Raw genomic sequence first — 7855 nt, forward strand, 5'->3', positions numbered from 1 at the left:
TTTTGTTTTTTGCTTTTTGGTTCAAACTTCACGTTTTGAAACGCTGAGTTTTTTCTTATGCGATATCGAGAACACCTTCTTCGTAGACCATAAATCGATGAGTTCCCTACGAACTTAACAATCTTGTAACATCAATCGAGTTGTATTCGCATAAGCTTCCGTCAAACGGTCCTTGAACTAATACAAGACACCTACCTAGTCCATAAACTACCAGCCACTAGGTTGTTGGTGGAGAAATCTTCGAGTCACTCGATAACCTCGACCATGACCTTGGGTCAATGCACCACACGTCTATATTCATGAGAAGCGAGCTTTGCCCTAATCTTTGTTGCATCTACCATATGTTCGTCTTCCAACACATTCTTTTTATCACAAAAATACAACAAGACACCGCGTGACCAATAACTACCCCTGCCATGTTGGAAGATGGAAGTACATAATTTAAGGCCTTTGCTCTCAACTGGAACTCGATGATGAGAGTTCTATAATTCATATCTAACCAATTAAAAGAAAAAAGTGAATGTCGATTGCTTGCAGATTAAATCACAAGTGAGCTTTGTTTAGTCACATTCAGTCAACTTTTTTTGGCTCTTGCTATCCGGAAAATGAAAATGAACCAGAAGAAAACCAAACATACGATCAGATTGACCTAAATTTCTCGGATTGAAGTTTTGCTCTTGAAGACATTTCTTTGGCGATAGGAAGAACCTTCTTGTAAAAAAAATTTGGTCTTAGTTAACGCCTTATAAATGGAACTGATTATTTTTTATTTTTTATTTTGTGACTCAGGGAACCCCGCACGGCCGGGAGCCGGAGATAAACCACTGGGGGCGACACGTGCTAGCCACCACACACGTGCCACCGGGTAAGTCGCTAAAGGGCTCAAAGCTAACCTTCCTGCAACTTGCGTTGCAGGAGCTTGAACACTAGACCTCCTCAATGGAAGTCTAGTGCCTACCCAGCTGAGCCACCGCGGCGGGTGGTTGGAACTGATTATTTTGCGCTTACTAATCAACGGAAAGTGAGCATGTGATGTTACATGTGCCGAATTCGGTACAATCGGAAATGGGAGATGGAATTTTGGCTCGGACATCCAAATAGGAATATACAGAACTAAAGTATAAGATGTTGACTAAGACAAAAGGAATTACAGAAGGTTGACTGAGACAACCATGAAATTACAAAGGGAAGACAAATTAGAATTAACCCAATTGTTTGTTGTGCCAATCAGAATAATGAGAACATGCATTAGATATTGTCATTTATGCTGGGCAGAGTGCACTGAGACCGTCATAAGCATATGTCGAATAAAATATCATTGATATTGATCGAGAAAATGAACCACTCATATTATAAAACATTCATAAATTCCAGCATCACATTTTTCACAGACTCCTCTAGTTTTATTTTATTCGAAACCCACTAGGGAGAAAAAAAAAACAAAGGAAGGGGGTGCGGGCACGGCGGGGCGGTTCTCAGGCCAGAAAAGAGCATTGATCAAGAGTTAACACACAATTTAAATCGTTCGGAAATGTCTGACGCGATCGATGACGGCTTGGTAATTAACCTTGTTCTTCCAATCCATCACATTGGCATGGATTGACGAGCAGAAGAGTCACAAACTCTTTGAAATTGGTCCCAGCATTGACGTAGTGATCTGTTTCATCTTCATATACCGCATGCGTGGCTCGTGCAAGATTGATAATTCGCATGAGGAGTACCATGGGAACGGCAGTCGGACGGCACAACTCTTCGTTAATGTCCTTCCACGCATTGGCCACTTGTTTACAGAGTTCCTTCTTTGCCTCTTCCTCTGTAACACTGTATTGTTTCATGAAACACTCCACTGAAGATGCCACATGACCTCTCTCTTGCTCAAACTACAAAATATATATATATATATATATATATCATTGGAATTATTTTTTCTCCTATTGATAAAACCTATGAAAATAATTTAGATTAAATGATGTTGTTCACTGGTATAGCTTTTGTATACCTTGTGTCCAGCAATGTCATTCATAAGCCGACCGATTACTTGCGAAGCCTTCACTATCCTGGGGTCGCTAGACAATAACCAATCAAAAGCATCTTTTGTTACAATATCTCCCATTCCCAGAAATGCTGTCACAAATGCCAATTGACTACCAATGCTTATTAATGCAATAGGCATGTACTCCTCCATCGTCGGTACGTGACTATGGTGGAACCATTTGGCTTCTGCCAAGTATGCTCTCACTTGAATTTTCATCTGAGAATTCATCATAAACGTAAAAGCTACATCAATATTCGAGTTTTAATGTATTTGATGGACATAGATATATGACAGTCTTTCATCCTTATCCAAAAGCTTAGTATTTTGTTTCAAGTGGACAAAGTAAAAATCGCATTTGATTGATGTAATGTCAAATGGCTTACCACTTCTTTTGCATAAAAGAGGCGGTATGATCTTCCTTTTCTAGCCAATTCGTTGCCAATTTCATCATAAAAATCAAGAAGTGTCTTGTAAAACACTTGCATGCACTTTGGCAATCCTTCTTTGGCATCAACATCCCACCTGAGTTCAAATTTAAAAAATACTAAACTTGATCCTAATCAACAGTTGGTCAAATTAAAATAAGTAAATTTAGAATCTGTAAATTGAGAAAAGCCCGAGTGCCAATTGTACCTTTCAATTGCTTCCGTGAAGAGTTCTAGTTCTTCCAATGTGCCATAGACATCATAGATGTCGTCAAGAATGGAAAGGATGACCATCATTTTGGTTACTATTCCTCTAGCAATCTCGTACACCGGCTCGAAATAAATTCCTAACATCCAGACATACAACTCCCCAAGCCTATCTCTAGCAAATGGAAACTCCCTCTCTATATCTATATCCTTCCACCACCTACAATTTACCAACAAATCTCGTTTAGGGCAAACACATCAATGATGGAATTATAGAAAGTACTTTGGACCAATGATCCAAAGAGATAACACTCCTTGACATGTGCAAATGATTTTTAGTTTAGAATAGATTGCAATTACACTAATCAGTCTATAACAATTTGGTGTTTTAGAACATCTAGCTACTCCAAACACACTATCATGAAGTTCACCTGGTAAGGTTGCCGAGTTCTTTCTGGTGTTGCTCTTGCAATGAATTGAAATCGAGCTTAGCCAAAGAGAGCAGGACTTCATTATGTGAAGGTTCCTCTTGGTAGAATTGAATGTAACGCCCGCCTCTAGCCTTGGCAAACCCTTTTGGATTGGCTGATGCAGGGCATGACTCACTTGTTTTACGAGATTAGGGCTTACTTTCTTTTTCTCAATTGATTCAAGGTGAGATATAGTAAAAGCGAGTGCATCATTCAAAATATCATCGCCGTGATAACTTAGATGGCAAGCTTCAAATAGACTTAGCATTCCCTGCACGTCAGCAATGCTCGATTTGTTGAAATTTCCTTCACTGTCCTTGAACCTATTAAAGATTTCTGTATGGCCAAATGGAATATGGGAGAAGATGCTATCATCAAATGCTGTGAAAAGCACCATGTTCAATATCTAGATCAATCGAAAACGATGGAAAAATGACATACTAAACAAAGGAATCGGAAGAGAGGCCTACTCACCTTTTAAAACGAGAAAATTTGAAGAACACAAACTATGAGAATTAAATACATAAACAGGTTAACAAATAAACAAATCAACATCAAAGTAAACTGAACATACCAATGATTTTATATGTTCCCTCTAATCAATCAAATGGATTATCAAGCTAGTATCTGCAATATAATTTCGCTAACTCAATAGTCAATGAAATTGAAACATTACATACCACATGGAACATTGTAACCTTGTTGTCGTAATAATCGAAAGAGAACAGCAACAGTGTGAAGGTTGTCATCATTATCGCCGTAGTGAAACTCGAAATAGCTTCTATGGATTTGTTCTAGCTGCTCATCTATCTCATGTTCAAAATGGTAGGCAAATCCCAAGCGTTGGATCTGATCAATCAAGTTCAACTTTTGCGATGGCTTATCCATAGCACCCATCAACATCTTCCTCACTTCTCCTTTCAATCTCTCAATATGTTCCTCTACTACGCCATCAGAACTCTACAATTAATACAAAATTGAAAGTTCAACAAAACAAAAAATAGAGGTAATTGACGTAAATCGAGTAAGCATGCCAGAAACATATGAGGTTGCCTATGATCCAATTGATCACAATAAAAATCTGAGTTGAAATTACCTAAAGATTATACCGTTAAGACCAATTTTATTTACATTAAAGTTCTTTCTACATTTGTCAAGTCATATGTGCATCCCAAAGGTTCGCACAGAAATTTTGAATCATGCAAGGACCAACCCTTGCATGGGGTTTCCAATAAATTAGAACTTCTTTTTTCTGATTAAATGCTGTAGAATGATCATCACCAATCCAAGATTATTCTTTATGCTCTCGGTTTTCAGAAGACATAACAGCTGAAAATTTTTCCAAAAGTAATTTAAGAAAAGGAGTAACTTAAATGCTACCGTCGAGTTGGAGTTGGAAGCATGTTTGAGAAAGTAATCCGCCCATATGGTTGGATGAAAAATTGCCGATCCGCCTTCAGGGACCAGGCTTGTTTTTTCAGCAGGAGAAGAAGATGGGACTCTTGAAATCGGAAGAGACATTTCTTTTTTGCTACTTTCTAGATCTAGGTAGCTGAAGAACACTGGAGGGAGAGTAGAGGCTTTTCTGGGAGTGTCCAAACCTTATGGATGGGTATTTATAGTCGACAGCATCTAAGGAACAGAAAAGGCAATAGTTAATTCATTAAAGCATCTTCTTCCCCCTATATTTTTTATTCGGGTTGAGTGTCGTGTAAGAAAATGTCTCCGTACCTTTCGAATTTGAGGCCGTTGGACGAAACTCGATCCGAGAATTACGGACGCTCGACCACCGTTTGATATTGGAGAGCTGAAATGCAATGCTGGCCTGTCAATCGCCATGACGCGATGGCGCCACTACATTGTGGGGGGCCCGACTATGGAAAGAAAACGAAGAGAGGCCCGTGATCGAGAAAATATTGGATGGATTTTACACTCCCGTAGTCGAAACGTAAAATCATTCAAAAGTCGACACGTGGAGTGACGTGTAAATGGGGTCAGCTATTCAAAATTTGCTCTTCCCACTCCTTTGCTCTCTCGTGACGTGTAAATGGAGTGACGTGCACGCATGCATGCTCTGACGCTCTTTCTCCTCTCCTCTCCTCTGCGGACCGTCTCCCGCCTCTCTCTCTCACCCCGACGGTAGGGTTTTTTCTGCAAGTTGTCTTTGCCTCTGCAGACCCTCTCCTTTCTTAACGCCTCTCCTCTCCCTTCCTTCCGTAAATTCAAAATTTCAGGTTCCATCGTCTTCGCTCTCTCCGGCACTCGTGCTCGTGCTATATTTGAGCCGACGTCGCTGGCCAGGCTCTGCTCCCGTCAACGTCCGCCGCAAGCTCGCTCGACCTCACCTCCATCTTCACCGTCACTCTCGCCCTCCCTCCTTCGATCTTCCCTCGTATGGAGGGAAGTAGATTTAGAGGTATTGTCTAAAAGACAGACCTATGGCCTTAGCTTTAAACTGGGCTCTTTCAAGCCCATATCCCACGCAACATTGGGTATTCAAATTAACACTATTAGAATTTTATGATGAAGAGTCGCCACTAACTTATTGACGTCAATTAGAAACTAAGTGAAGTAGGGGAGCGTACTTTACCTTTTACACAACTAGAGAATCTAGGGACAAGACTTAATTACAGTAATTAACTAACTAGTATTTGTTCGGTACCTAATCTTGTTCATTTTAAAAATACGTCTATTAGGCAGTTCGGATCGACTTTAAACCTATCTATGCAATCATGCGGGTGCACAGTCATTAAAATTACAATCAGCAACCAAGGAAGCATTAAATATATGACAAAGCAAAGCGAGAGTTTAACGCTAAGAAATAAGAAATCTGCTGCTCCTAACTAGGCTAAAGGAAACTAAAATTAATATACTGAGAGTGCACAATCAATTGGTAATTGAAATAAAAATGAGCAAACAATGATCTAACATATGTTTATAAGGACATTCAAATCTTATGGTAAAACCCTCATAGCTTATTCAATTTTAAGCATAATTTTTGTCAAGGATCTTTGCACATTTTAAGAGAAAACTATTCAAAACTAATTTTAAAGATTTTTCATGACTTTTAGAATAAAAAAAAATTAGGAATTTGTAAATTTTTTAATACTTGTTTTTTAAAAAGTATATTTTATTATAAATTTTAATTGATAATCCAAAAATAGGGACTTAGGCTGGCCGTCCGGTCCGGTCCGAACATGGGCTGCTATGGACTCTTGTGAGCCTGGACTGGGAGCATAAATTGGGCTCCATTACACCAAGCGTCCCTTTTAGTAATAAACTTCCAGAGACCCACTTGCTATAATTGAATTTAGAACCGATATTACTATTTTTTCATGGTAGAAGTAAAACAATATGAAGTTTTTTTTTTTTTTTTTTTCCTTTTGTGCCTGTCTTTTTCATTTCGATATGATCTAAACATACATGTTTAAGATCTTGTCATATTTCTAACAATTAACCTTTTTTGACATTTTGATCAATATTTTGTCCATATTCAATCAAGATCAACTAGATAATTAGATTAAAATTTAGATTTCAACTTTGAAAAATAGCTTCACTCAAACTGTTTAACAAAAAAAAAAAAAGGCAATTAAATATGTGTTCGTAAGCCGTCATAATAGAAATTTTTAATCTTCTAAATAGCTTTTGCGATTAAAAAACAAGACATTAAATAAAAATTCACAACTTTCTCTAGGCAAAGCATGATGCATGATAAGATGAAGTTTTGTTGGGTGTAATGGGCATTTATATTGTGAAACCGATGAGAAGGATGATGAAATTAAAGTTAACTTTGTTAGTTTGTTTGATTTAAAAAAAAAAAAAAACAAATTGGAGAGAGAGAGAGAGAAGGGTATTCGGGACAGTTAATTGAAAAAAGATGAGTACCTGTGCGTCTGGGAGAAGCTTTTCAAGGAGCTTTGGGCATCAAAAGCACTTGGGCCAAAATAAGGGTGTTTGGGAAAAATCTTTGGAAGTCTCTTCATGGGAAATGCTGGGGTTCATTTAAAGGAAAATTTCATTTCGCCTTTTTTGCCCTCACAAATTTATTAAATTACAACTTTGACCCTTTTGAAAACCCTAGATTTTCGTCGCCGCGAGAGAGAGGTCGAGAGAGAGCGTGGCAGAGAGAGTGAGACTCGAGAGCGAGAAGGAGTTCTCTAGCGGATCGGCCTCGCCCGGACCCTCTCCGACGACCTCTGGCCGACACCCTCAAGCACACAATCTTTCACTCCCCAAATCTCTGCACCGCCAGTGAGTTTCTTTACTTGGTTCGAACCTCCCTTGCCCAAGGATCCTGGCTCAAAGACACCAAGGCGGCAGACCATAGCCCGATTTGTCACGAGCTAGCCCGCTTGCGGCCGTCTCCGAGTCGAGTAGGGAACTCCGCGATTAGACGGTCGTTTTCTTGAATCCCTGTTACTCCCCGCTGTTTTGATCCAAGCAAAGCCGAGACTCAATCTCCTTAAGCACATACACATGCTGGGTTTAAGCTGTCTCATGATGATTTCTTTTGAGTCCAAACTTGAGTTCGGGTTTTAAAAGCGGTCGATATTTTCCTCTCACTCCGTGCTGTTTTGCTGAAATGTTTACCACTACAAGAGGATATATCACACCTCTCTTGGAAAAAGAGTTAGTTTTCCTGCTCTTCCCGATTCATGTCAGTTGGTGTCCTTATAGCGCATAGATCTTCCTATTTATCTGTGTTTAGTCTGCTTTGA

At 39.2% G+C, this 7855-nt stretch overlaps 1 pseudogene; it reads right to left on the minus strand.

Moving 5' to 3' along the window:
* Nucleotides 1-1562: 1562 nt before the first annotated feature.
* On the minus strand, nucleotides 1563-7462 carry LOC120294528 (annotated as a pseudogene).
* Nucleotides 7463-7855: the final 393 nt, after the last annotated feature.

The sequence above is a fragment of the Eucalyptus grandis genome, chromosome 6, assembly GCF_016545825.1.
Source record: "Eucalyptus grandis isolate ANBG69807.140 chromosome 6, ASM1654582v1, whole genome shotgun sequence".
NCBI classification, from domain to species: Eukaryota; Viridiplantae; Streptophyta; class Magnoliopsida; order Myrtales; family Myrtaceae; genus Eucalyptus; species Eucalyptus grandis.